Consider the following 14,227-nt stretch of genomic DNA (forward strand, 5'->3'; position numbering starts at 1 on the left):
TGACAAACCTGACCGCTGTCCTGTGGGGAAACTGTTTGTTCCTGACAGATGGACTAGTAGAGTGATTTCTGAGGTTCACTGTTCAATGTTGGCTGGTCATCCTGGCATTATTGGTACCAGAGACTTGGTTGGTAGGTCCTTTTGGTGGCTTTCTTTGTCGCTTGATGTGCGTTCTTTTGTGCAGTCCAGTGGGACTTGTGCGCGGGCCAAGCTTTGTTGTTCCCGTGCTAGTGGGTTGCTTTTGCCATTGCCAGTCCCTGAGAGGCCCTGGACGCATATTTCGATGGATTTTATTTCTGATCTTCCGGTCTCCCAGAAGATGTCTGTTATCTGGGTTGTTTGTGACCAGTTCTCTAAGATGGTTCATTTGGTGCCTTTGCCTAAATTGCCTTCCTCTTCTGATTTGGTTCCGTTGTTTTTTCAGCATGTGGTTCGTTTGCATGGTATTCCGGAAAATATTGTGTCCGATAGAGGTTCCCAGTTTGTTTCTAGGTTTTGGCGGGCCTTTTGTGCTAAGCTGGGCATTGATTTGTCTTTTTCTTCTGCATTTCATCCTCAGACAAATGGCCAGACCGAGCGAACTAATCAGACTTTGGATACTTATTTGAGATGCTTTGTGTCTGCTGATCAGGATGATTGGGTGGCCTTCTTGCCATTGGCCGAGTTTGCCCTTAAAGGGAACCTGTCACCCCGAAAATCACGGGTGAGGTAAGCCCACCGACATCAGGGGCTTATGTGCAGCATTCTGTAATGCTGTAGATAAGCCCCCGATGTTACCTGAAAAAGGAGAAAAAGACGTTATATTATACTCACCCAGGGGCGGTCCCGCTGCTGGTCAGGTCAGATGGGCGTCTCCGGTCTGCTGTGGCGCCTCCCATCTTCTTTACAAGACGTCCTCTTCTGATCTTCAGCCACGGCTCCGGCGCAGGCGTACTTTGCTCTGCCCTGTTGAGGGCAAACAAAGTACTGCAGTGCGCAGGCGCCGAGCCTCTGACCTTTCCGGCGCCTGCGCACTGCAGTACTATCCTCTGCCCTCGAGGGCAGAGCAAAGTACGCCTGCGCCGGAGCCGTGGCTGAAGATCAGAAGAGGACGTCATGGAAAGAAGATGGGAGGCGCCGCAGCGGACCGGAGACGCCAATCCCACCTAACCAGCAGCGGGACCGCCCCTGGGTGAGTATAATATAACGTCTTTTTCTCCTTTTTAAGGTAACATCGGGGGCTTATCTACAGCATTACAGAATGCTGCAGATATGCCCCTGATGCCGGTGGGCTTACCTCACCCGCGATTTTCGGGGTGACAGGTTCCCTTTAATAATCGGGCTAGTTCGGCTACTTTGGTTTCGCCTTTCTTTTGTAATTTTGGTTTTCATCCTCGTTTTTCTTCTGGGCAGGTTGAGCCTTCTGACTGTCCTGGTGTGGATTCTGTGGTTGACAGGTTGCAGCAGATTTGGGCTCATGTGGTGGACAATTTGGTGTTGTCTCAGGAGGAGGCTCAACGTTTTGCTAACCGTCGTCGGTGTGTTGGTTCCTGGCTTCGGGTTGGGGATCTGGTCTGGTTGTCTTCCCGTCATGTTCCTATGAAGGTTACTTCCCCTAAGTTTAAAGGGACACTGTCACCTGAATTTGGAGGGAACAATCTTCAGCCATGGAGGCGGGGTTTTGGGGTTTTTGATTCACCCTTTCCTTACCCGCTGGCTGCATGCTGGCTGCAATACTGGATTGAAGTTCATTCTCTGTCCTCCATAGTACACGCCTGCGCAAGGCAAGATTGCCTTGTGCAGACATGTACTACGGAGGCAGAGAATGAACTTCAATCCAATATTGCAGCCAGCATGCAGCCAGCGGGTAAGGAAAGGGTGAATTAAAAACCCCCAAACCCCGCCTCCATGGCTGAAGATTGTTTCCTCCAAATTCAGGTGACAGTGTCCCTTTAAGCCTCGGTTTATTGGTCCTTATAAGATTTCTGAGATTATTAATCTGGTGTCTTTTCGATTGGCGCTTCCGGCCTCTTTTGCTATCCATAATGTCTTCCATAGATCTTTATTGCGGAAATATGTGGAGCCCGTTGTTCCCTCTGTTGATCCTCCAGCCCCGGTGTTGGTTGATGGGGAGTTGGAATATGTTGTTGAGAAGATTTTGGATTCCCGTTTTTCGAGGCGGAAGCTTCAGTACCTTGTCAAATGGAAGGGTTATGGCCAGGAGGATAATTCTTGGGTTTTTGCCTCTGATGTCCATGCCGCTGATTTGGTTTGTGCCTTTCATCTGGCTCATTCTGATCGGCCTGGTGGCTCTGGTGAGGGTTCGGTGACCCCTCCTCAAGGGGGGGTACTGTTGTGAATTCTGCTTTTGGGCTCCCTCCGGTGGCTGTAGGTGGTAATGCAGTTGAACCTGGCCTGCAGTTCTGGACAGGTGTATCTGCTGATTGCAAATCTGACTGGGGTATTTAGGTTTGCAGGACTCATTAGTCCTTGCCAGTTGTCAATGTTTCTTGTGAAGTGTTGGATCACTTTCTGGCTCTCCTGCTTAGCTGCCAATTCAGCAAAAGATAAGTGTCTGTTTCTTTTCCTGCGGTGTGCTTGTATTCTGTGCTATTCATTTGTTTTTCTCTTGTCCAGCTTAGACTGTGTCAGTGATTTCTCAGTCTTGTTGGATTCTCTGGAGTTGCAGATATACAGTCATGGCCAAAAATTTTGAGAATGAGACAAATATTAATTTTTCCAAAGTCTACTGCTTCATTTTTTCTAATGGCAATTTGCATATACTCCTGAATGTCAGAGTGATCAGCTTAACAGCAATTACTGTACTTGCAAAGTCAATATTTGCCCAGAAAATGAACTCTAACCCCCAAAATACATTTCAACATCATTGCAGTCCTGCCTTAAAAGGAGCAGCTAACATCGTTTTAGTGATTGATCCATTAACACAGGTGTGGGTGTTGATGAGGACAGGGCTGGCGATCAATCAGTCATGATTAAGTAAGAATGACATCACTGGACACTTTAAAAGGAGGCTGGTGCTTGGTATCATTGTTTCTCTTCAGTTAACCATGGTTATCTCTAAAGAAACACGTGCAGCCATCATTGCACTGCACAAAAATGGCCTAACAGGGAAGAGTATCGCAGCTACAAAGATTGCACCTTAGTCAACAATCTATCGCATCATCAAGAACTTCAAGGAGAGAGCTTCCATTGTTGTCAAAAAGGCTCCAGGGCCCCCAAGAAAGACCAGCAAGCGCCAGGACCGTATCTTAAAACTGTTTCAGCTGCGGGGATCGGACTACCAGCAGTGCCGAGCTTGCTCAGGAATGGCAGCAGGCTGGTGTGAGTGCTTCTGCACGCACTGTGAGGCGGAGACTCTTTGAGCAAGGCCTGGTTTCAAGGAGGGCAGCAAAGAAGCCACTTCTCTCCAGAAAAAACATCAGGGACCGACTGATATTCTGCAAAAGGTACAGGGAGTGGACTGCTGAGGACTGGGGCAAAGTCATTTTCTCTGATGAATCCCCTTTTCGATTGTTTGGGACATCTGGAAAACAGCTTATTCGGAGAAGAAGAGGTGAGCGCTACCACCAGTCTTGTCTCATGCCAACTGTAAAGCATCCTGAAACCATTCATGTGTGGGGTTGCTTCTCAGCCAAGGGAATTGGCTCACTCACAGTCTTGCCTAAAAACATAGCCATGAATAAAGAATGGTAACAGAATGTTCTCCAAGAGCAACTTCTCCCAACCGTCCAAGAGCAGTTTGGCACCCAACAATGCCTTTTCCAGCATGATGGAGCACCTTGCCATAAAGCAAAGGTGATAACTAAATGGCTCATGGAACAAAACATAGAGATTTTGGGTCCATGGCCTGGAAACTCCCCAGATCTTAATCTCATTGAGCACTTGTGGTCAATCATCAAGAGACGGGTGGACAAACAAAAACCAACAAATTCTGGCAAAATGCAAGCATTCATTATGCAAGAATGGACTGCTATCAGTCAGGATTTGGTCCAGAATCTGATTGAGAGCATGCCAGGGAGAATTGCAGAGGTCTTGAAGAAGAAGGGTCAACACTGCAAATATTGACTTGCTGCATTAACTCATTCTAACTGTCAATATAACCTATTGGTACTCATAATATGATTGCAATTATATTTCTGTATGTGATATAGACATCAGACAAACACTAATAAAAACCAGAGGGCAGCAGATCATGAGAAAATATAATTTGGGTGTCATTCTCAAAACTTTTGGCCATGACTGTACACTCCACATCTTTAGTTAGATGGTGGAGTTTTTGTATTTTCTGCTGTGGATTTTTTGGAAGGATTTTTAATACTGACCGCTTAGTATCCTGTCCTATTCTTTCCTATTTAGCTAGTGTGGCCTCATTTGCTAAATCCTGTTTCCGGCCTGCGTGTGTCTTTTCCTCTACTACTCACAGTAATTATTTGTGGGGGGCTGCCTATTCTTTGGGGTTCTGCTCTGAGGCAAGATAGTATTCCTATTTCCATCTATAGGGGTATTTAGTCCTCCGGCTGTGTCGAGGTGTCTAGGTTTTGTTAGGCACACCCCACGGCTACTTCTAGTCGCGGTGTTAAGATCAGGGTTTGCGGTCTGTATAGTTACCACCTACTCCAGGGAAAGTTTTCATGCTGCTCCAAGGTCACCTGATCATAACAGAGGAGATGGTGTTTGTTCAGTTGAGCTTTCATTAACATTAAAACCTAACCCACGGACACGTCGAACACCAAACCTATTCCCCCTTCCACCACAACCTTGCTTTTTCCCCACACACATTGTATGTACCTTCCCCTCTTGTAACCTGCTGTTTCACAACCTTAAGCCCACAGTTGTCAGTCACATATCACTGAATGAACAATCACTATTTATTTTCTTAGTGTGCCTGAACAACATTGTTATACCTAACAATTTTTAAGAGGAAATGTGGTCTTATGATTGCTCACTGTAACACCATTTTATTCCAAATGATTTGGATTAGCAAATTGGGCCTCACGGCTGCACCCCAATATTAGGCCTAACGATTTTCAAGTGGAAATCTGGCCTTCTGATTTCTCACTGAAACACAGTTTTATCACGAATGATTTCCTTCTCTGCCCCTGACAAAGCTACCCGTGTGTGGCGATACGCGTTGGGCCTCGGACCCCCCTTCCTTTTTCCTGGTCTACACCTCGGCTCCTGCTCCACAGGATTATTTGGCAGCCTGCAGTCTTTGTATCACCTTGTGTATGTATTTTCCATTTCCCCTTTTTTCCTGCACTTGTCTGATTATGGTACTGATCGTGCTTTATGACTTTTTTTCTTACATAGTGGCCTCAGATGTGTGATCCTATTGTGTCCTATGTTTACATGTGGTTATGGTCACAGTTATTTGATCAGGTAGCATACATGTGTACCACCAGGCTAGCCAGGCTCTTTATCATCGCTCCAGGCAAGGATTACCTCATGTCCTCAACTGCTGGTTTATAGTTGATTAATGTATACTGTTTGGGCATTTTGTGCTCGTTTAATTCCAACATTGGTTACATTGGCAGGTGGACCAGGTGTTGAGTAATAGGGGGGCGTTACCATCTTTCAGAGAACTGTTTTCATTCATGTTTTTTAAATGTTTTTAACTATACTGTTTGTGTGGACTTTGCTAATAAAGTTATATTTCTTATCTATATGGTGATCTCCCTAGCAGCGTATTCTTTCTCTTTGTGCATTAATCATTGTTCCTGTATGCTGCGGGATTGATCCCATTTCTTGTATGTAGTTCTCCATTGTGCCCTCCATATTCTATATACATTTACTGCCACATAGTATATAACACAGCCCACATAGTATATTACACAGCCCACGTAGTATATAACACTGCCACGTAGTATATAACACTGCACACGTAGTATATAACACTGCCCACGTAGTATATTTCACAGCCCACGTAGTATATAACACTGCCCACATAGTATATAACACTGCCACGTGGTATATAACACAGCCCACGTAATATAAAGCATCCATGCAGTATATAACACAGCTCACATAGTATATAAAACTGCCAACGTAGTATATAACACAGCCCACGTAGTATATAACACTGCCCACGTAGTATATAACACTGCCACATAGTATATTGCCCAGCCACATAGTATATAACACAACCCACGTAGTATATAACACAGCCCACATAGTATATAACACAGCGCACATAGTATATAACACAGCCCACGTAATATATAGCATCCACGCAGTATATAACACAGCCCACGTAGTATTTAACATTGCTCACATAGTATATAAACTTGCCCACGTAGTATATAAAATTGCCCACCTAGTATATAACACTGCCCACGCAGTATATAATACAGGCCACACAGTATATAACACTGCCCATGTAGTATATAGCAGCCTTGCAGTATATAACACAGCCCAAGTACTATATAGCACTGTGGGCACCATATCCCTGTTAAAAAAAAGAATGAAAATAAAAAATAGTTATATACTCACCCTCCGGCATCCAGCGAAGCTGTCCCTATGTGCGTGATGCGGCCGTCAGCTTCTGTTCCCAGCGATGCATTGCGAAATTACCCAGATGACTTAGCGGTCTCGCGAGACCGCTACGTCATCATCTCGCGAGACCGCAATGCATGGCCTGGAGCGTCACGAGGAACGGGAAAGGTGCCGGACGGTGAGTATATAATGATTTTTTTTTTTTTTTTTTAACATTTGATCTTTTTACTATTTATGCTGCATAGGTAGCATCAATAGTAAAAAGTTGGTCACACAAGGTTAATAGCAGCGTTAACGGACTGCGTTACACTGCGGCATAATGCAGTGTAACGCAGCCATTAACCCTGTGTGAGCGCTGACTGGAGGAAGCACTGACAGAGTAGGAAGGTGCGAATTCGCGGCCGGACTGTGCCTGTCGCTGATCAGCGACGCGGGATTTCCGTGACAGACAGACAGAAAGACAGACAGACAGACGGAAATGCCCCTTAGATGATTATATATATATATAGATGTTCGAAAAACGATTGCCAAACATAAATTCGGCACAAATATGGCACATTCGGATTTGTGATCGGAACCAAGCAAATTTGTATAAAATCGGAAAAAGCGGTAAGATTAGTTAAGAAGTGCGGGAAAATATTTGCATCACCACTAAAGTATTTGGAGCACTTTGGCTAGGATAGTTGTGGTGTATCATGAGCGTGGGGTACGGGTTTGATGAGGGTAGGGGGTGGGGAGAGCTCAGGGAAGGAGCGTGCTTGTAAAAAAATGTTTTCTAACTTTATGTGTGAACATTGCGGTTAGCCAATCAGGGTGCAGGAAACATCCACAATGTCCAACAATTGTCAGTATAATAGCACAGAGACGCTGCTCCTGACGCTGGTTCTGGGTGCTGATAGATTTTAGCTTTTTAGCTAGGTGGTTGTTTCTAATTCAGATAGTTTAGATAGCTAATCATTTAGTGGTGGTGACATTGTTCTGTTATTTGAGAAGTTGGGCAGTAAAGAATTTTTTTGGGCGGATAACGTGATTCAGCATATCATATCTCACCCTATCATTTAGTGTCAGTTAAATTCATCTTTCTGTACATCGTTGCACAGTAAAAAAAAAAAAAATTCTGTAGTTAAATGTGATTTAGCCTGCCATATTCCACCTTGTAATTTAATTGCAGTGAAATTTATCTTTCTGCATAGCTGTTTCACAGTAAAAAAAAGGTTTTTTATTTTAAAACAAATTGCAGTTGCTAACGTGATTCAGCACTCCATATATCACCTTGTCATTTAGTGGCGGTGAAATTCAGCTTTGTGCAGAGTTCATGCAAAGTAAAAAAAATACTTTTTTGCGGTTACAAACGTGATAAAGCACACCATATCCCACCGTATTATTTAGTGGCAGTGAAATTGTTCTATGATTTGACCTGTTGCACAGTAAAAAAAATATTTTTGGCAGTTGCTAAAGTGACTAAACACACCATATCTCACCCTTTCATTTAGAGGTGGTGAAATTCAACTTTTTGCACAACTGCTGCACAGTAAAAAATGTTGCTAAACATGATACAGCCAGCCATATCCCTCCTTGTCATTTTGTGGCGGTTAAATTGTTCTGTTTGCAGAGCTGTTGCCCAGTAGAAAAAAATATTTTTGACAGTTGCTAACATGATTCAGCATGCCATATCTCACCCTCTCATTTAGTGGCAGTCAAATTCATCTTTCTATACAGCTGTTGCACAGTAAAAAAAAAAAAAAAAATCTATAGCTAAATGTGATTCAGCCCACCATATCCCATCTTGTCATTCAGTGGCAGTGAAATTGTTTTACATATAGAGCTGTTGCACACTAAGAAAAAAAAAATTCTGTGACAAACGTGATACAGCAGGCCAGATCAGAGTTTTAAATTGTTTGGAGCATATCTTCTAGGTTATACAGGCCTCATTCACACTAAAAACAAATGTATTCTATTACTAATGTGATACAGTAGGAGAGATCTCAGTTAGAAATTGTTTGGAGTATGTCTTCTTTGTCATACAGGCCTCATCCACACTCAAACAATTCTTTCTTCTGTTACTAATGTCATACAGTAGGGGAGGTTTCAGTTTGAAATTGTTTGGAGCATATAGTCTATGCTATACAGGCCTCATCCACACGAAAAGAACAATTCTTCTGTTACTAGTGTGATATAGTAGGGTAGATCTCAGTTTGAAATTGTTTGAAGCATATCTTCTTTGCCATATAGGCCTCATCCACACTCACACAATTCTTTTTTCTGTGACTAACGTGATTCAGCATGCCATATTTCATCTTGTCATTTAGTGCGGCTGAAATCCAGCTGTGTGCAGAGCTGGTGCAGAGTAAAAAAATCAAAATTTTTGGCTGTAGTGGAAGAGATGTTGCTCCCCATTATACTATTTCTACTGTGGTGAAATTGATGCCACTTTAATGGAGTCTCCAAATATTTTTTAGAAATGTGTACACTCCTGGGTGGGTGTCCATCTGCTGGGTTGGCTGTTGTGGAAAAGATGTCGCTCCCCATTATACTCTTTCTACTGTGGTGAAATTGATGCCACTTTGGTGGTGAATGCCCCTAATTATTTTACATTTGAAGACTCCTGGTTGGGTCTCCTTCATGTGTGTTGCCTGTAGCAGTAAGCCTCCGAGACCGGCAGACTTCCACTTCCTTTGAGTCAACTGCCCGTGTTACTATCTTTACATTTTTCTGTCAGTAGTAGTCTATGAAACTGATGTTTGTGCCACCTGATTGTGGCTAAGCATAAAAACAGGTTGAGTTGTTGCATGTAGTATCAGGGCTCCCAGTACAGCAGGCCTACACTGATGCCTCACCCACCTCGTCTTAATTTGAAGGTGGGTGAATTGAGGCCACTTCCCTGGTGTCTGTTCCTAAGTTGATGTGTTTTGCCAGCTTTTGGGAACATTTGAAGGTATCGTGTTTGCGTTTGTTTTTTCCTCCCATTGACTCCAATGGCGTTCAGCTATGTACAGCGAATATTTGACCAATAATTCGGCGAATATTGCATATTCGGCGATCGTAATCTGAATTGAATATTGAAATATTTGCTCACACCTACTGGACAGTACAGCGCTTAATCCGCTGCCAACATAAAAGAATAACGATTCAGACATCAATGTGGGAAAGAGTTCTTTACAGTTACAGTAGACAAATTTTTTTTTCTAACAATTTTCTGACTGCTAGGTTAGAAAGAGTGATGTGCCAGACAATCCTTCCACTTAACCTGTTGCCTGCATCATAGAAATTGCCCAAATGTTGAGACAAGAATTCAACCATACCTCCATGGCTGGTACATGGCTCATACATGTACAATTGAATACAGCCAGGGCAAATAGCCATGGGCAGATGGGGCTCCGTCAGAAGAGGCCAGTGTAGCAGATGTAAGAAAGAACGCACCGTAGCTACATATTCATTCAGTGGTCACAGTGCCGATTTATTCAGCAGGCACAGTAGCCAGATATTTATTCAGGGAACACGGCTGACAGATTTTTATTTGGGGGGCACAGAAGCAAGATATATGCATTCAGGGGGCACAGTGGTCAAATATATACTCAGGGGGCAGAGTGGTTAAATATGTATTCAGGAAATCCAATGACTGAATATGTATTTAGGGGGTACAGTGGGAATTAGCGGCCAAATATTTATTCAATGGGCTCAGTGTGAAAATATTGAACCACTGCAGCCACTAAATAAATATTCTGCCTATGTGACCCCCAAAAAACTAATTGTTAAAAAATAAAATACAGTAAATACATGATAATTGTTCTTATTATTATTTACATATAAATACTATACCGGAATGAAATAGACTCTCGGGTGCCTGACATTATGCAAAGACTTTGTGAAAAATGTTCTCGACTTACAACTAAGTGTTTCGCCGTACTAATATAATAAAATGCACTGTGACTAGACTTATTCCTTTAGGGTAATAGATAAATTAGGTGGCTATTGCAAATATTACTCTTCATACCCTACACTTACTAGAGTACCAGTAAATTGTGGATCAATATTAAAGGAGTTTTCCTGATTTTTTTTAAAAATTAGACAGAGTAGAGAATTGTTGAGTACCATACATACTAAAATCACAACAGACACTCACATGGGTCAACAGAGGGGTAGCAAGAATGAATGATGGATGGGATGTCCCACACTGACAGGGAGCAGCAGAAAAGTGGATGACTAAGCGCAGTTGCAGATGGCTATACTGTAGATTCTCTCAGCCGACCATGCAAATCACTCTCTCGTCAAACTCAGATCAGAGTGTGATCCAATTCTCTCGGATGAGGAGTAGATGGAGAAAAAAATGTCTCCGTCTTCTCTATTTTGTGAGGCTTTGGAAATCAAACTGCACTCATATGTCATCTGAGTGCAGTCCGATGTTTCCACAGACTCATTGACTTGCATGGCAGACTATTAGATCCAACTCAGGCATGTAGCAATTTTTCAAACAGAATATGTCCACTGGGTACATTTTTCAAATAACTGGTTAAGTCTAAAGAACCTTAAATATTTAAATGGAAGTAATTGCTAACTCCACACTAACCTTGAACAAAAAATGAGTTTTTATAGCTCAAATTATTGTTATTGATTTTACAGAGTAATTCAGTACATATGAGATGACTACATTATTAGCAACTACACAGTACATGCAGTTTACTGTAATAAGGTTAGGTGTAAATGACAGGTACATTAATTAGAATTTGAAAAGCTAAAAAGTCCTAAATAATAGACTTAGTGGTCAAATAACTATGAGCCCAAACCATATCTGCATCTTTACATAGATTCACCTTGTTATAGCTATATGGAAGAAATGCTCTAACTTATCATGAATATTAACTCATTGTTGCTAACAAAATGCTACACCAGCATGCTACCACAACGTACGTTTCGCGTAAATGGATGTCACTTCCTCAGGGCGGGGTCTGGTGTACTAAAATGCCCCCCATGTCTTAAATAGGCTGAAATTTGGTCACGTGAAAGAAGAACAGCTGATGGGATCAGCGCTTTATGTGCTCTGCCGTGTGCTCCAAACACTCGACCTGCGGCAGCCAAGTCAGACCGCGCATGTCTGGCAAGCAGGGACAATGTCCAAGGAAAGTATTGAATATGTGCACGGTCTCATGGAATCACGTTGGTCTGAGTGCTATCAGGTGTTTAGTCGGATCTCTTTTCTGCACCTGCCCTTATACTTATTTTATTTCATTCCAGTCTTTACTCTTTACTCACTTTAAGGAATCCTGAAAAAAACTCTTTAATCAGAATAACACAATTTTATGTCAATATTCTAGATCCATCAAGATCCCCTATATATTTTAAGGTGCATTCCCCCCATTCAAAAACTGGAACTTTAATATAACTCACCTTAGGTGCTAGAATGCAGAGGTCTCAGCTGTTTTCAGAATTTGCATCTTTTATGATTCCCATCTTGCTATCCACAGAAATACAGTTACCCATGAATGAATTATTCACACATACATCAGGGCACATAACAAGGCAAAAGTTATTATTTTGGTATAATACAGTATATTGCAAATTATTATGAAACCACAAATAAACAATCACTGTGGTTGTGCTTTTCCATGAAGTTGAGCCAATAATCTTACACGTTCAGGTTCATTAATGGAGGTCCTAGCCCATCATGGCTGTTAAACTTGTATTTCTTGAAAGATTCCACTTCTATTTCATTGCTGACAAAGAATCAAATAACTTACAGTTCTCAGATGACTGTAGACATCCTTATGTGACTAAGCACCTTGTATTATTAGTGGTTTGCATTGTCAGTGTGGATGTTTACCATGTTTATACAAGCCACCTGGACTTCAGAATAATGCGCAAGGGCTTCTTAGTGTGTCTTCCCCTGGTTCCCATAACTATGTACAGTACATATATGAGACAATGATACCAATAATGACTAAGCATTTGTTGGAACGGTTTGTACAACAGCGCCCCCTACCAGCTATGAGCATTCATAAAGCCAAGGCAGAAGTATACAGGTTATTATTATGGCATTTATAATGGATTAACCTGGGTATAATGTCATTAGATTATATATACAATTTCCTTGAAGGTGCCCAAGAATTGTTTGCTAGCACCTAATTATGCTTTGACTATCTTGCTTTGATTGTTATTTTGGCTAAAACACCCATACATCTTATGCGGTAACCTTTTTTTTTTTTTTGCGTTTTGCATGAAGCTGTCCTTTTAAAATGTATCAATGGTGGTTAATTTATTACTGCAGGAGGTACTGTAAGATTGAAGGGGCCATGATGATCTATGTGAATGCAGTGACATGGAAACACAGATTTAATTCCAGCAGTGGATCCATGGTATATTACTAGGTGCGGTGATACAGTCACTGTGCGCCATATGTGGCTGAGAGCATTAAAGGCGCTGGTGACTCTGCACTGAGCCATTACATGGTAGGCCCTGCTCACATAGCGTTTGTGCAGCTATGTCTTCAGTATGAATTACCAAGAAGTGGGAAACTTACGGACCCCCCAGTGGAGCCATAGGTAGTTGAAATGTAAAGGAGAGGAATATTGTATGTTTCATCAATTCTGTGACCTGTAACAATTAATTAGCCTTCAGACAGAGTTAACTGTCTGGTCGGGCCATGTTGGTAGGAGTTAATTGGGTATAGAAACTCGGTTCGTCTTTGTTAGTTACGGTAGTTGTTGGGAAGTACTGAAAAGAGAAAGAACTGTTGTTAGGAGACCAGCATTGCTTAAAGGTGTTGTGTGTGGAGAAGAGAGGAATCCATATTCAGGTAACAAGTTCTGAAGTAGCCAAGTAACAAGTTGCAGAAGTTCACCTTTATGGCAGGAAAATGGGGCGCCTACAGCAAGCATTATCTAGTATAGGGTAGCCAGACCTGGGGGTCAAAGTGAAGACTAGCCAGACTGGGACACGTTATCTCCTAAGGAGTTGTAGCAAGTGTGAACAAGTGTGAAGATGCAGCAGCGAACTTGGATGCAGGCAGGGCCAGACTGGCCATCTGGCAATTCTGGCAAACGCCAGAAGGACCTGTCTGGTGATGGGGCACCGTGTCTGCTACGTTGTTAACAGAATCGGTGTTCTCAAGACACCCATACTGTTAAGAGTTGTGATGGAGCACAAAGTCGCTGACTCTGTCACTAACCCCAGCAGGCCACGGGTATCATTAGACATATTGATCTTTTAGAAAATCTTCATTTCCTCCATCCAGGGTAATATTAGTAATATATCCCATCTGGTGCTCAGGGACGGGGACATGGGCCTGTGTGATTTCAAATGCCAGGACTGAATTTCAGCCCCAGTCCGTACCTGCAGATTAGGCAATCTAACACAACCCATTACACCACAAAAAATACTTACGTTCTCTGGGCAAGGACCGGTCTCAAAAATGCAAGGATGCGGTGATATTTGTATTTGCAGATCCTTGCTCCAGAACCACTAGGAACCCGGCTCTCTTGATGAAGGTCCTTGTTGAAGCGATCCTTCATCGAACACCAACGTGTTTTGACTTTGAGCACTGTTGAAAAATATAAATAATGGTTAGACAATGCACTTTTGATCGTGATCACACAACTGTGTGTGATGAGAGAAACTCCTGAGAGTTTCTCTCATCACACACAATTGTGTGATCCCGGCCAAGGTCTCTGCTGCAGCACACCGCATTGCAATACTTGCAAAATGCATTTCGGTCCCAAGTCGGGGGGGTTGTCCCAGCCAT

Source organism: Ranitomeya imitator, chromosome 8 (assembly GCF_032444005.1).
Source record: "Ranitomeya imitator isolate aRanImi1 chromosome 8, aRanImi1.pri, whole genome shotgun sequence".
NCBI lineage: Eukaryota > Metazoa > Chordata > Amphibia > Anura > Dendrobatidae > Ranitomeya > Ranitomeya imitator.